This window comes from Notolepis coatsorum (assembly GCF_963971535.1).
Source record: "Notolepis coatsorum genome assembly, chromosome: 5".
NCBI lineage: Eukaryota > Metazoa > Chordata > Actinopteri > Aulopiformes > Paralepididae > Notolepis > Notolepis coatsorum.
The window spans coordinates 164,051,949-164,064,888 of record NC_140169.1 but is presented as its reverse complement, the minus strand read 5'-3'; the positions used below and the strand labels follow the sequence as shown (position 1 = coordinate 164,064,888).

The following is a 12,940-nucleotide window of genomic DNA, read 5'->3' as shown; positions in this document are numbered from 1 at the left end:
ATTACAGGATTTTGGAACAGGAAGATGTTACTTTGACTAGGTGTTCCATAGTGAACCCAGCGCAGACCCTTCCTAAGCCTGAGGATGGAGAACCTCACGACTGCGTGGCGGAAGCTGAGAGGTACTCCAGACTTAGAGCTGACTTGCAGGCTTTCCCGTTTAGCAGTCCTGATTTGGAACTATGGACAGACGGCTCATGTTACAGAGTTGGAGAGGACCTAAAAGCAGGTTACTCTGTAGTAAAATCACAAGGTGATGGGTTTGTCGTAGGAAAAGGCCGAAGCCTTGACAGAACCCTGTTCAGCTCAGCTGGCAGAACTAGTCGCTCTGACTGAAGCGTGCAAAATGGCAGAAGGCAAGATGGTTAATATCTTTACTGATAGCAGCTATGCACAAAATATCAGTTTTCTCTACGGAGCGGTGTGGAAAGGGCGAGGTTTTAAGAGAGCAGATGGTACCGCCATAAGACACTGTAGTCAGATAACCAATTTGTTGAAAGCAATAATGAAACCCAAACGAATTGTGATTATCAAATGTGCTGCCCATCAGTCTGATGAGTCTAAGGTGACCAGAGGTAACAACATGGCAGATGTCGCTGCCAAGCAAGTGACAGGTGCGGACAGAGCAGGTAAGGTATTGGTTATCACACATGAGGTAGATTTGGAAGATAAGATTACTTACAAAGATGTTTTGACCTTTCAGGAAGAGGCGAGTCAGGTGGAGAGAAATCTCTGGTCAGCAAGAGGGGCTAGTAGGGATGGGGCAGGTTTGTGGCGGAACCATGAAGGACTTGTGGTTGCACCAACGGGCCTGGTCGGACTGCTGATCCAAACTGCGCATGATTTCTGTCATGCACACCGGAGAGAGGTAAGGAGGAAAATAGAGGAGTATGGGTTTTGGGCGCCAAACCTGCTACGGCAGATTGATTGTGTAATAAGTAGATGTGCGATTTGTTTGAAAAATAATGCACGCAGAGGGATCGTTGTGTCCCCGGGACACATCCCCACACCAAATGGCCCAATGAGAGAACTTGTGATTGACTATGTAGACATGATAAAACCGATTAACCAAAAGAGGTACATTCTTGTCGTGGTGTGTCGATTTTCGAAGTGGGTAGAGGCTTGCGCGACTAAACATAAGGATGCTGCCTCAGTGGCTAAGTTCTTATGCCGTGAGTTAGTAAGTCGTTACGGAATTCCAGATAAGATCTGCAGCGATAATGGCAAAGAATTTGTGGACAAAACTGTACATTTAGTACTCCAACAGATGGGGATAAAACAGCGTTTTGGGTCCGTTTACCACCCTCAGAGCCAGGGGGCTGTGGAACGCATGAACGGGGTACTTAAGAACAAATTGGTTAAGATCTGTCAACACACAGGTCTAAATTGGCTGAGCGCGTTACCTTTGGCCCTAATGGCGTGCCGATCGAGCGAGATTCGGGGCCTGCGTTTAACACCGCACGAGATGTTGTTTGGCCGATGTATGGTTGTGCCCGGCTTGCGCGCGGCGGGAAAAGGTCTGAGTTTGGACAGTCTGGACCACGAGATGCGTGAGTACGTGAAGTACATGTCAAAGCTCCATGGGGCGATCTATGATTATGTCTCTAGTAAACGAGAGACAGAGGAGGATGAGAATAGGCGGAATACTCCCCAGATAATACCAGGAGATTACGTTTATGTCAAAGTGTTCAGACGCAAGTGGTATGGCGCGCGGCGGGAAGGACCGTATGAGGTCGTAAGAGCTACGGAAAGAGCTCTACAGGTTAAAGGATCTTCAATGTGGTTTCACCTTTCGCATTGCGTAAAAGCCCTGCAAGATGGGCAAGAATTGGAATCCGAACCCCTGTTCATTGATCAAGAACAGGAGGAAATGCACGACGAAGGAGAAAATGAAGACGATTATGGGGAACCAGACAGGGGATAAAACGATTGTCCCACTATTGGAAATGAAGGATTTTTGCAGGAGCCAGACAGAGGAGATCATGAATTGGAATTGAAAAATGATGATTTTTCCTCTGTGGATTTTGGCGGAGTACCAACAGCGGAACAGAGGACGCCGGAGGAGAGAGCGATTAGCGCAAATGCAACGGAAAAGCCACGGCCAAAAAGGGTTATCAATAGACCTCAGAGGTTTCGATGAGGATAACTGGCAGAATTGCAGCTAAGAGTAAATAGACCTCAGAAGGTCTTTTGCGAAGGAGACATTTTATTTTTTAGGTTTATGGTTTAAGTCTCCTTCGTTTTTATTAGAACTGTTAGTTTTATATTGGTGTGATGTAACAATCTTTTCTTGCAGAGTCAATTACACAAAATAGACATATTTGGTTAAATTACATGGATAATGGATAATCATAATCGAAATAAACTGAGAATGGTACGATGTTCTTTTTGTATAAAGAAACGGACCTAGACTGGATGTCATAATAATAACTGATAATGTGTATACCTGTGCAAGAAGAAAAGGTAAGTGGAATGATGAATTTTGGAATTTTTTTGATTTTTGGATTTTTTTAAAATTGTTTATATTTTATGGAAATGTTATATCATTTTTGATTTTGGGATTTACTGGTTACATAATGAGGGTAGACCCCTCAGAGAAGGGATTGTCGTAAATTAATTGAATCAAAAATGTATGATACAGTAAGATCAGGTTCTCAATGAGAAATATATTCACAGCTGTTAAGAAGAAAATACCCTCGCTAGTCAAAAGTAGGTTTACCAGTAAGTGCAGGGGTCAGCCGGTAGAGAATGGACCCTTTTAGGGTTAGATGACAATCTCTCCACACCCAACACAGTAGAAGATCAGTAACGTCATAAACTGACCCCTCCAGACTCAGGAAGGAGGGTTTTTGTGTATTATTAGGGTACGAGAGTGACGGACCATTGTGAGAAAAGCCCCCCTTTTTCAGAGAACCTTCTGTCAGGGAGAGATAAGATCGTTAAAGATAACAAGAACCAACAGGCACATCATAGAACTTAGAAAAACAGTGAGGTCAGGGTGTGGTTGATTGAGTCAGACCAACTGGGGCCTGGAGGAAATAGAAAAGGCAGCTGGGCAGAAATAGATTAAGCATTATACAATTGAGCAAAAGCTAAACTCCAAACTAAATAGAGGCATTAATTAAAAGATAATGTAGGAAAAGCAGCAAGAAAATGCAAGCAATTTAACACAAAAAATTAGACAGATTGGCCACTGAGAAAGGTAAAAGGTACCATTAATTATATAAAACAAACTGGTAATAAAGCTAAGTTAGATTAAATCATATTATAACTAAACAACCTACTTAATTAGTTGGTATATTAAACAACAGTATTGCTTTTCTCTTGACTCATTGCTTATTAAATAACACTATTGCTTTCTCTTGACACATTATTCTATCAAACAAACAGTAGTACTGTGGTTGCAAAGCTGGTATATAGTGAATGTATAGATAGCATACTGTATTTCTATGTATGAAAATGCTTCATGTTCTGGAAAGTGGAATGTTGAACTGTGCTGCCAAAAGGGTTTAATCAAACCAATTCGATTTCTATCCGTTTCATTAAAAGAAACGGCCAGACAAAAATAGTGGATCTCTATACATGTGGATCTCCTTACATGGAGAGAGAGACAGCAATACAGTGCGTTAGCCAATGGGAAGACCACTGGAGTCTTTGAGACGTGACAGCACGTTTCAAAGACTCGACTACGGGGGGAAGGGCCTATGGATTCCTATATAACACAGGTATGATACATGAGTAAGGGAGCAGCGCTGAGACGGAAGCTGAGACAGAAGCTGAGACGGAGAAACGGAGAAAACAGCTTGAGACTCGAACCTGAGAGAAAACAGCTTGAGACTCGAACCTGAAAGACTCCACCACTGAACGAGAAAAGAGATGACATAACTGAAGCTGTGAAACGAGATAATTTATGCTGTTGTTTCATTAAACAACAGCCCCTCTGTTATTGAACCATTGCGCTGACTCCGTCTCCAATCCTTTGAATGAAACTTTACGAAAACGTGTGAGTACAATTAGCAGGGTACTTTAAGCTATTCCACTATACACTAGAGAACGATCATATAGCTATACAAAGAAACATTGAGAATACACGTTACCACCATATGAATTGTTGAAGAAACACACAGTTTGTTCGGCCAAAACATAGTCCCCCTTATGTCGGGGAACTTTTTTATTTATAATGTTTTTTAAGGCACAAAATCATAGAGGGGCCGGGGAGGGTGTAAAAGATAGGGGATACAGAGGGGAAAAGTCACTCAGCGGCGTCTGCCACCTCGCGCCGCTCGAGTCTTGCCACCCCGAGGAGCCCCGGAGGGACGGTAGGTTACTGTCTGCTGGTCACGACGTTCCCTACCGTCTCCTCCGGTTGTGGATGGGCCGGTGGCAGAAGCGCCGTCTCTTCTCCTGGCCCTCTTGGAAGGGCCAGCAGCGGCGGCGGAGGCAGTGGTAGCAGCGACGGAGACAGCTCGACGTCGCGGAAGCCTTCTGACTCCACCGGCAAGGACGGGAGGCGGAAAATGGGGTTGGAGGATGGATCTCTCCTCTGCCATCTCTCTGCATGTTGAGGTCATCAACCGCAGGGCCTTCCCGAACAGACCAGCGTCGGAGAGGGCGGCCGTCAGAAGAGGGGCTCTCTTCCGTTCCGGCACACGGGCCTGCTCCAGCCAAAGATGACGCTGGCCCAGGGTAGCCAGGGCGCGCACTTTCCCCATGGCTATGGCCAGCACCTGGGAAAGGTGCAGGACAGCTCCTGCAGCCTGGGTGATCTGATCGCATTTTACCTCATTCAGATCCGTGCCGCCCGTCATGATCCCCGATACAAATCTAGCCAGGTGGGCGATGTTAGACGCCGCAGCCAGCGATTGTGTACCAGCGATAAATGACTGGTCACCCCAATAAGCCGATCGCCTAGCCGATTTCCCCTGGAGGACCGGCTTGCATAGGGGTTCCCACACCATATCCGGACAGAGGAGAGCGGCCATCGGACTGTCAAGCCGAGGCACGCCCTCCCCCATACCTTTGACTAACCCCGACACCCGCGTAACTGGTACGTAGGTGGGAGTTAGTCCCATGATGTTGGACACCGCCTGACCCCGACGAACATAGGCCCCCATTGAGGGGAAAAATGGGTAGACAACGTCCACCCCTCTCACTGGGCGACGCTGCCAGGGATGACCTATGAGATCATCAGGGACAGGTGCAGGCAATGGCAGCGGCAGCGGCACGCCGTTTGCGGCGGCGGCTACCGCCATGAGCTCGGGAAACAAAGCCTGCAGTTCCCCCTGCGGACCTTCCTCCACCGACCCCGCATCCCTCACATGCAGCAGGCTGCGACTGGTTAAGGAGCCACAGTCTGATGTGGCCGACAGTAGGGCATCCTGCTGATGAGGCCAAGGTGGTTCCTCGACATCCTCGAACAGGGAGCCCCATGGAGCCATTTCTCCCCCCTCCGGGGTCTCCTGAGGAGGGATACTCTCCTCCACGGGACCATCATACAAGAATCCGTCCGCCTCTTCCATGAAGTCCTCAGTTTCCATCGGAAATCCAGAGCCGGACGCATCCTCGCTGGTCTCCAGCAGTTCCCCAAACCCAGGCCGTTCGCGTCTGCATGCTACCATCTTGCGACGTGAACGGGCAGACGCGAAAAGTTTGCGTCGCAAATCCTCTGGCTCCAAGACAACCCCCCGTTCACCAACGGACGATTCCCCGGAACCAGAAGAACCAGAGTCGAGATCAGGCCATCGCCGGAGCGACGGCACCGACTCCTCGGCTCTTCAGAGAGGCAAACTATCCATCGGCTGTCTCCTGGGCTGGTTCGGCAACCATGAAAGTGGCAACAGCCCAGCACCAAAACGCACGACGGAGGCGGGAATGGAGAACCGCTGGTGAAGAGTAGGTCTAGCGGGTCTACTCTCCGCAGAATACATTATGACTAGGGATGTCCGATATTATCGGCCGACCGATATTATCGGCCGATATTGGCAGTAAAATGTGATATCGGAAAATATCGGTATCGGTTTAAAAACAAAAAAAAACAATAACAATATTTGTTATATATATATCCAGTGAAATTATTAGTTACCTGAAATTATTCAGTTTTTTGGACGGGGAAACCCTGCATATATCGGTATCGGTTGATATCGGTATCGGAAATTAAGAGTTGGACAATATCGGAATATCGGTATCGGTAAAAAAGCCAATATCGAGCATCCCTAATTATGACCCAAACTTTTTCTTTACAACAGATATGAGAGAAGAAAAAATTAAGCACAATGTAAACTCGTCACAACTCTTTTCAACTAACAACACGTCAAGTGGGGTACTACCGGGCACTTCCTTGTGGTGAAAGCGAGAAGGAGGAGAGCAGGTGACCACACACCTGCTTATGAAGGTAAGCTGATGAGGTGTGTGGTCAGACTAATACTGGTATTAATGGTACATTTGTGGAATTTATTCAGTGCGCGTGCACGTACGCGAGGGAGTGCATGAGTGATGCCAAGCGGATCCCCTAATGATACAGAACTGGCAGGCAGGGCTTGATCTGCCTGAAGTTTTCAATGTTAAACTTGACTGTGTTTGTCACTTTCTTCACATTACTTTTTGAAGGTCAATGTAGAGTCCAAGATACTTGAATTAATGTACAATGTCCAGCTCCGCCTCTCCCAGAAACACATTAGAGTGAGTGACTTATACTGGTGACTTTGTGAATATCATACACACTGTTTTCTTGGTGTTAAGTGGAAGACATGCTTTTGTTAGCCAGTCTTGAATGAGACATGAGACATCAGTGAATGAGATTCACGTTTCCTCCCAACCGCGAGTAGGCCTAGAAGCGCAGAAATGGAGAACACAAAAAAAAGAAAGGGTGGAGCTGAAAAAGCTAGAATTAAAAAACTAAAATTGCTAGTAAAAGACGCAGAACAATGTTCTAAAATTACAGACATGTTTAGTAGAGGAAGGGCTGGCGTTAGAGTAGCTGCTGCTGCTAATGATGATGAAGTTCAAGTGGAAGGAACCAACAGTAACATGACAGGTGCGTGCAGTAGCCTAGTGCATATTCTACTGTTGGTGTCTGCCGGTTCATGAGGGCTAGCTAGCCTATACTAGCTCTTGCAGTGATTTCAGTCATTCTATTACAAGACAATGTGCTTTCCGTATTCCTGATTCCTTACAGCACGTGGACGTAAATAGTCGTGACTCGTGAAGTTTTTTTCTCTGACTAAAAGTTTAGTTAGCAATGTTAGGACTAGTGCCCACCACAGCATCAGAAGCTAAAGTGCTAACCTAGAGAGCCAATCAGAACCTAGGACGGGCTGCAAATTAATCGGCTACTAATATTATAATAGTAAATACTAAAATAAAATACTATTATGTTCCCTTCCTGTTAGGGTTTGTAACTGACCTCAAGCGCAACGGCACAGAGAGAGTTGTTTCAGAGTTAGCCAAAGCAAGGGCGTATTTATTTTCAGAGTTACAAGATTGAATTAAGTTGAGCAACCGAACAAACGGGGAATCTGGCATGTGAAGATTGTTGCGGCTCTGCAGATTCTCCCAGTAGGTGGTGGTGAGGAATTAGCTTGTGACGTCTGAAGCCGCTCTGCAGATCCTCCCAGCTTTCACTCCCGGTGGAAACGGAGAGAGAGAGAAATCTGAGTTAGCCCAGCGCACAACAGAAACAGAGAGGTGACTGATCCAACAAATATCCAAGTGACTTGATCTTCGGTGTACCACACACAGTTAGCAGAGTCCAGAGAAAAAACAATACGGTAATCCAAAGTGTAAATCCAACACAAAAAATAGGTGAGAACATAGGGTATAAACAAAAAGATAAATTGGCCGAAGTCGGCTTTCCTTCCACTTAACACCCCTGCAAAAAAAGATATAACCCTCCCAGGAGAGATACCGATGGTAAAACATTTTAGATGCTTGGGAGTGGAAATATTCCCCACCATAAGACAAACGGTGAAGCACAATTACACAAAAATCCAAAACAAAATCAAAGACGACCTTGATAGGTGGGCAAAACTTAAAAACACAGTACAAGCACGGATATCAATAGTTAAGATGGATGTACTACCTAGAATCAACTTCTTCAGTTCAATGCTACCGTTACCCCCTCCAGAGGGTTACTGCAAAAGATTACACTCCTCCACATACAAATTTATTTGGAATAACAAACCACCACGTATAAAAAGATCCACCGCACAGAGAAATAAAGCAGATGGTGGCATGGCATTTCCAGATTTTTTCCAATATTTTAAGGCGTACACATTAAGACCATTGACAACATGGTTTGACCCCCAAGCATTAGTATCCTGGAGAAAATTAGAAGAAAACATAGTAGCCCCACATAGACTGAAGGACATAGCATACACTAAACTACCAATCAAGCACTGTGAACGGAAATTTGGCCCCATAATTACTCATGCGATCCGGATATGGCGTGAAACACAAAAAAAAAATCCTAACCCACATAAATGGCACAATCATACTCCCTTATTCAATAACAATGCACTCTTAATTGAAAAACGACCTATAAGATTCCCTATATGGGAAGAGCAAGGCATACACTCATTAGGGGATGTTTTTAACAAACAGGGTTTTTGTAGTTATAAAGAAATACGCAAAAAATGTAATCTCACCAAGTCCACATGGCTTTTTTACATACAGTTACAGCTATGTTTGAAGTCTCACGGTGTTCCATTAGACATACCAATTGAACACCACAGATACCACAAATTCTTCTATGAAAGAGAGACATCGAGAGGTTTTGTTTCAGATTTTTATCATCAATTACTAACGTCCTCGTATGAAACCCTCCAACTAGACTCTGCCTGGAGGAGGGATATACCAGACCTGGAAAATGACTTTGATTGGCAAGGAGCCTGGGCAAATGTCAGATTTACATCAAGGAACCCGGACCATCAACAAATCAATCTTAACTATATTCACAGGACATACTTGACTCCTATAAGACTGTGCAGAATGGGTCTTAAACAAGACTCCAAATGCTCCCAATGTACAAATGGGGACGAAGGGACATTTATGCACATGTATTGGGACTGCCCACCAGTTAAGACATTCTGGAAAGATGTGACCCAACAATTATCAAAACTCGTATCTTGGAATATACCTGTACACCCCTCGGTATTACTATTGAATGATGTTTTTGAGTTTGCAGTAAATCCACAGCTAAAGAGATTGGTTTTATCGGGTATCACAGTAGCTAAAAAGCTGATCGCATCACGCTGGTTTCAACCGGAAAAAATGTGCCGGAAAGTTTGGTTTCTTACATATCTCGATGTGATTTATCAAGAAATATCTACAGCAAGAATTCTGGGTCTCAATGAATCCAAAATGTCAATGTGGTTAGAAGTGGTGGAGAGAATAAAAGCTAGCTTATAATGGTAGTGTCTGGTTAGGTGCGAGGGATAATGGAGGTACTACCCAAGGTGGGGTCCGGGAGGGGGGGGTTCGAGCTGGAGCATATGTGTGTAGGTTTTTAGATAACAGGTATTAGGGGTATATCTTATATAAGACAATTAACTAAAATGTGATTTCATTGTATGTGCTCTGACAATTAATGCTTGTATATCTTATCGTGTGTTGTCATGTTTGTTTATGTGTTTGTTTAAAAAATAATAAAAAAATAAAATACAAAAAAACAAAAACGGGATCTCTTCTGTGTTTCACAAACACACAAAAAACTGGTGATCCAAAAAGAACTGTTTCCAAAAACTCACCAGAGCGCAACGCGTAAAGCGGGCAGATAACGAGGCGCAGCTCCGAACGGGGAATCAGGTTCTCCACAGGGATTCTTCACGAAAGTCCTGGAGAGCAACAGACAGGGAACAGCGACGGGGAAGACAGGCAAATGCAGGAGTTATTCAAAACGATCCAACATCGATAGTAGGGGGATCAGGGTATATAAAGCCACAGGGCGCTGATTACAAGCTGTGACAGCTGCGGGATGAAATTGATCATTGCTCCAGAAGCGTGTGGTGGGGAGAGCACCAATCAACACGGCACTTTACAGGAACGGAGCGTGTGGCGGGGAATGCAATTAATCAACAAAGTACCTTAAAGGAACGGAGCGTGTGGGTGGGGAGCGGACCAAACCTCACACTTCCAAATTTTCATGTTGATATAATATTGGTAATCTAATTGATTGAATTGATTAGTTGCCATTTTACATGCTTAAATAAGATAGAATTCCCAACTGTTAGCCATGTTCTTGATCTGTATATGATTAGTCTCATCTACATGTTTGTAAATAACCACAGCTAACTAGCTTAAGCTAACAACTAGGTCAACTACTACCCCGTATAGTTAAACAAATGTGATTGCATATAACAGCTAACTGCTACAGCTAAGTTAGTAGTTAGCCTATTCCATTAATGTTTAATGTATTTATGAAGGTTGTTGATGGTGGTTGGCGCTGAATAGCAGACATGATTCCGTCAGTCTGCCACAGGGCAGCTGTGTTTGCTGATGCTGCTCACGACCCCCAGTAGCGTATGACTGTGTGAGTGTAGCGTATGACTGTGTGAGTGTGAATGAGACAGACAGACAGACAGACAGACCCCAGTAGCGTATGACTGTGTGAGTGTAGCGTATGACTGTGTGAGTGTGAATGAGCAGACAGACAGACAGACAGACAGACAGACAGACAGACAGACAGACAGACAGACAGACAGACAGACAGACAGACAGACAGACAGACAGACAGACAGACAGACAGACAGACAGACAGACAGACAGACAGACAGACAGACAGACAGACAGACAGACAGACAGACAGACAGACAGACAGACAGACAGACAGACAGACAGACAGACAGACAGACAGACAGACAGACAGACAGACAGACAGACAGACAGACAGACAGACAGACAGACAGACAGACAGACAGACAGACAGACAGACAGACAGACAGACAGACAGACAGACAGACAGACAGACAGACAGACAGACAGACAGACAGACAGACAGACAGACAGACAGACAGACAGACAGACAGACAGACAGACAGACAGACAGACAGACAGACAGACAGACAGACAGACAGACAGACAGACAGACAGACAGACAGACAGACAGACAGACAGACAGACAGACAGACAGACAGACAGACAGACAGACAGACAGACAGACAGACAGACAGACAGACAGACAGACAGACAGACAGACAGACAGACAGACAGACAGACAGACAGACAGACAGACAGACAGACAGACAGACAGACAGACAGACAGACAGACAGACAGACAGACAGACAGACAGACAGACAGACAGACAGACAGACAGACAGACAGACAGACAGACAGACAGACAGACAGACAGACAGACAGACAGACAGACAGACAGACAGACAGACAGACAGACAGACAGACAGACAGACAGACAGACAGACAGACAGACAGACAGACAGACAGACAGACAGACAGACAGACAGACAGACAGACAGACAGACAGACAGACAGACAGACAGACAGACAGACAGACAGACAGACAGACAGACAGACAGACAGACAGACAGACAGACAGACAGACAGACAGACAGACAGACAGACAGACAGACAGACAGACAGACAGACAGACAGACAGACAGACAGACAGACAGACAGACAGACAGACAGACAGACAGACAGACAGACAGACAGACAGACAGACAGACAGACAGACAGACAGACAGACAGACAGACAGACAGACAGACAGACAGACAGACAGACAGACAGACAGACAGACAGACAGACAGACAGACAGACAGACAGACAGACAGACAGACAGACAGACAGACAGACAGACAGACAGACAGACAGACAGACAGACAGACAGACAGACAGACAGACAGACAGACAGACAGACAGACAGACAGACAGACAGACGGCAAGCAACTAATGTCATGAGTGCCAAATTAAAGGACAATAAATCCAATCTAACTGAAATTGTGTAGCACAGACCTTTCTACGGATAAAAACCTCAATATTATTATGGTGTAGTTAATACTTCATGTATCCTTAATCCCTAGGCTAATGAGGCACTAAGATGTTAGTTAAAAAAAAACATATGCCAATGACAGGAAGTAACGGTATATGTATGTGTGTGTGTGTGTGCACTGTGCACGAGTGCACATCTAGGGGCGGGGTGTAGATTGGGTCTCCCTGATGTTGACTCCTTAGCCACAGCCTTGGCTTGTTTAATACTGAACAAGTGTTTCATAACGGCCGTTGTGTGGGCCGGTTTCGGGGCCGGTGCGTGGGCCGGTGTGTGGGCTGGTGCGTCTGAATGTCCCGGGCTGAATTTGTGTCCCAGTCCGCCACTGCCTAACATATATACAACTTATTAACAATATACCTAATTCATTTTACACCATCGACAAGACGAGATCAAATGCAGACGCAGTTGTTCTGTGGCTCCGTCCGCTGTCAGCCCAAATAAAGTTATTATTATCGCCGGCAGGTGTGTGGACTGATTGCACTGCTGCAGTGTGTGTCAGTGGGCTTGATTGCGAACAGCTGCGAACAGCGGTCATTATTGCTCTGCAGAGGTCCGTTATCGAGTAATAACGGACCTCTGACGAGCGCTATTGACTAATCACAATCAAGCATTTCGATGAATGTTAAAACGCCATGTAATAAATAGTGTTATTTTCATTTAGCATTCTGATGGCCTGAGGATAGAAGCTTCTTCTGAGTCTCTCTGTGCTTGCCATGAGACTCCGGTATCGCTTGCCTGACTGCAGCAGTTCAAAGAGGCAGTTGTTTGGGTGGCTGGAGTCTTTGATAATTCTCTTAGCCTTACCCATGCACCGCTTGTTGTAAATGTCTTGGAGAGTGGGAAGCCCATTTAGTCATTCAGCAGGAAGCTAAGGGTCAGTAAGATTGTTCATCAAGCAGTGTTGAACTTGGGTGCTACAGTCTTGAGTGCATAGTATA

General features: G+C 45.3%; 1 protein-coding gene across 1 annotated transcript in view; it reads right to left on the bottom strand.

Annotated features, from left to right (window-relative positions):
- The window catches only part of abcb11a (ATP-binding cassette, sub-family B (MDR/TAP), member 11a), a gene marked incomplete at both ends in the record, with an annotated part of 324,913 nt that overhangs the window by 58,922 nt on the left and 253,051 nt on the right, over positions 1-12,940 (bottom strand). The window lies entirely within an intron of this gene.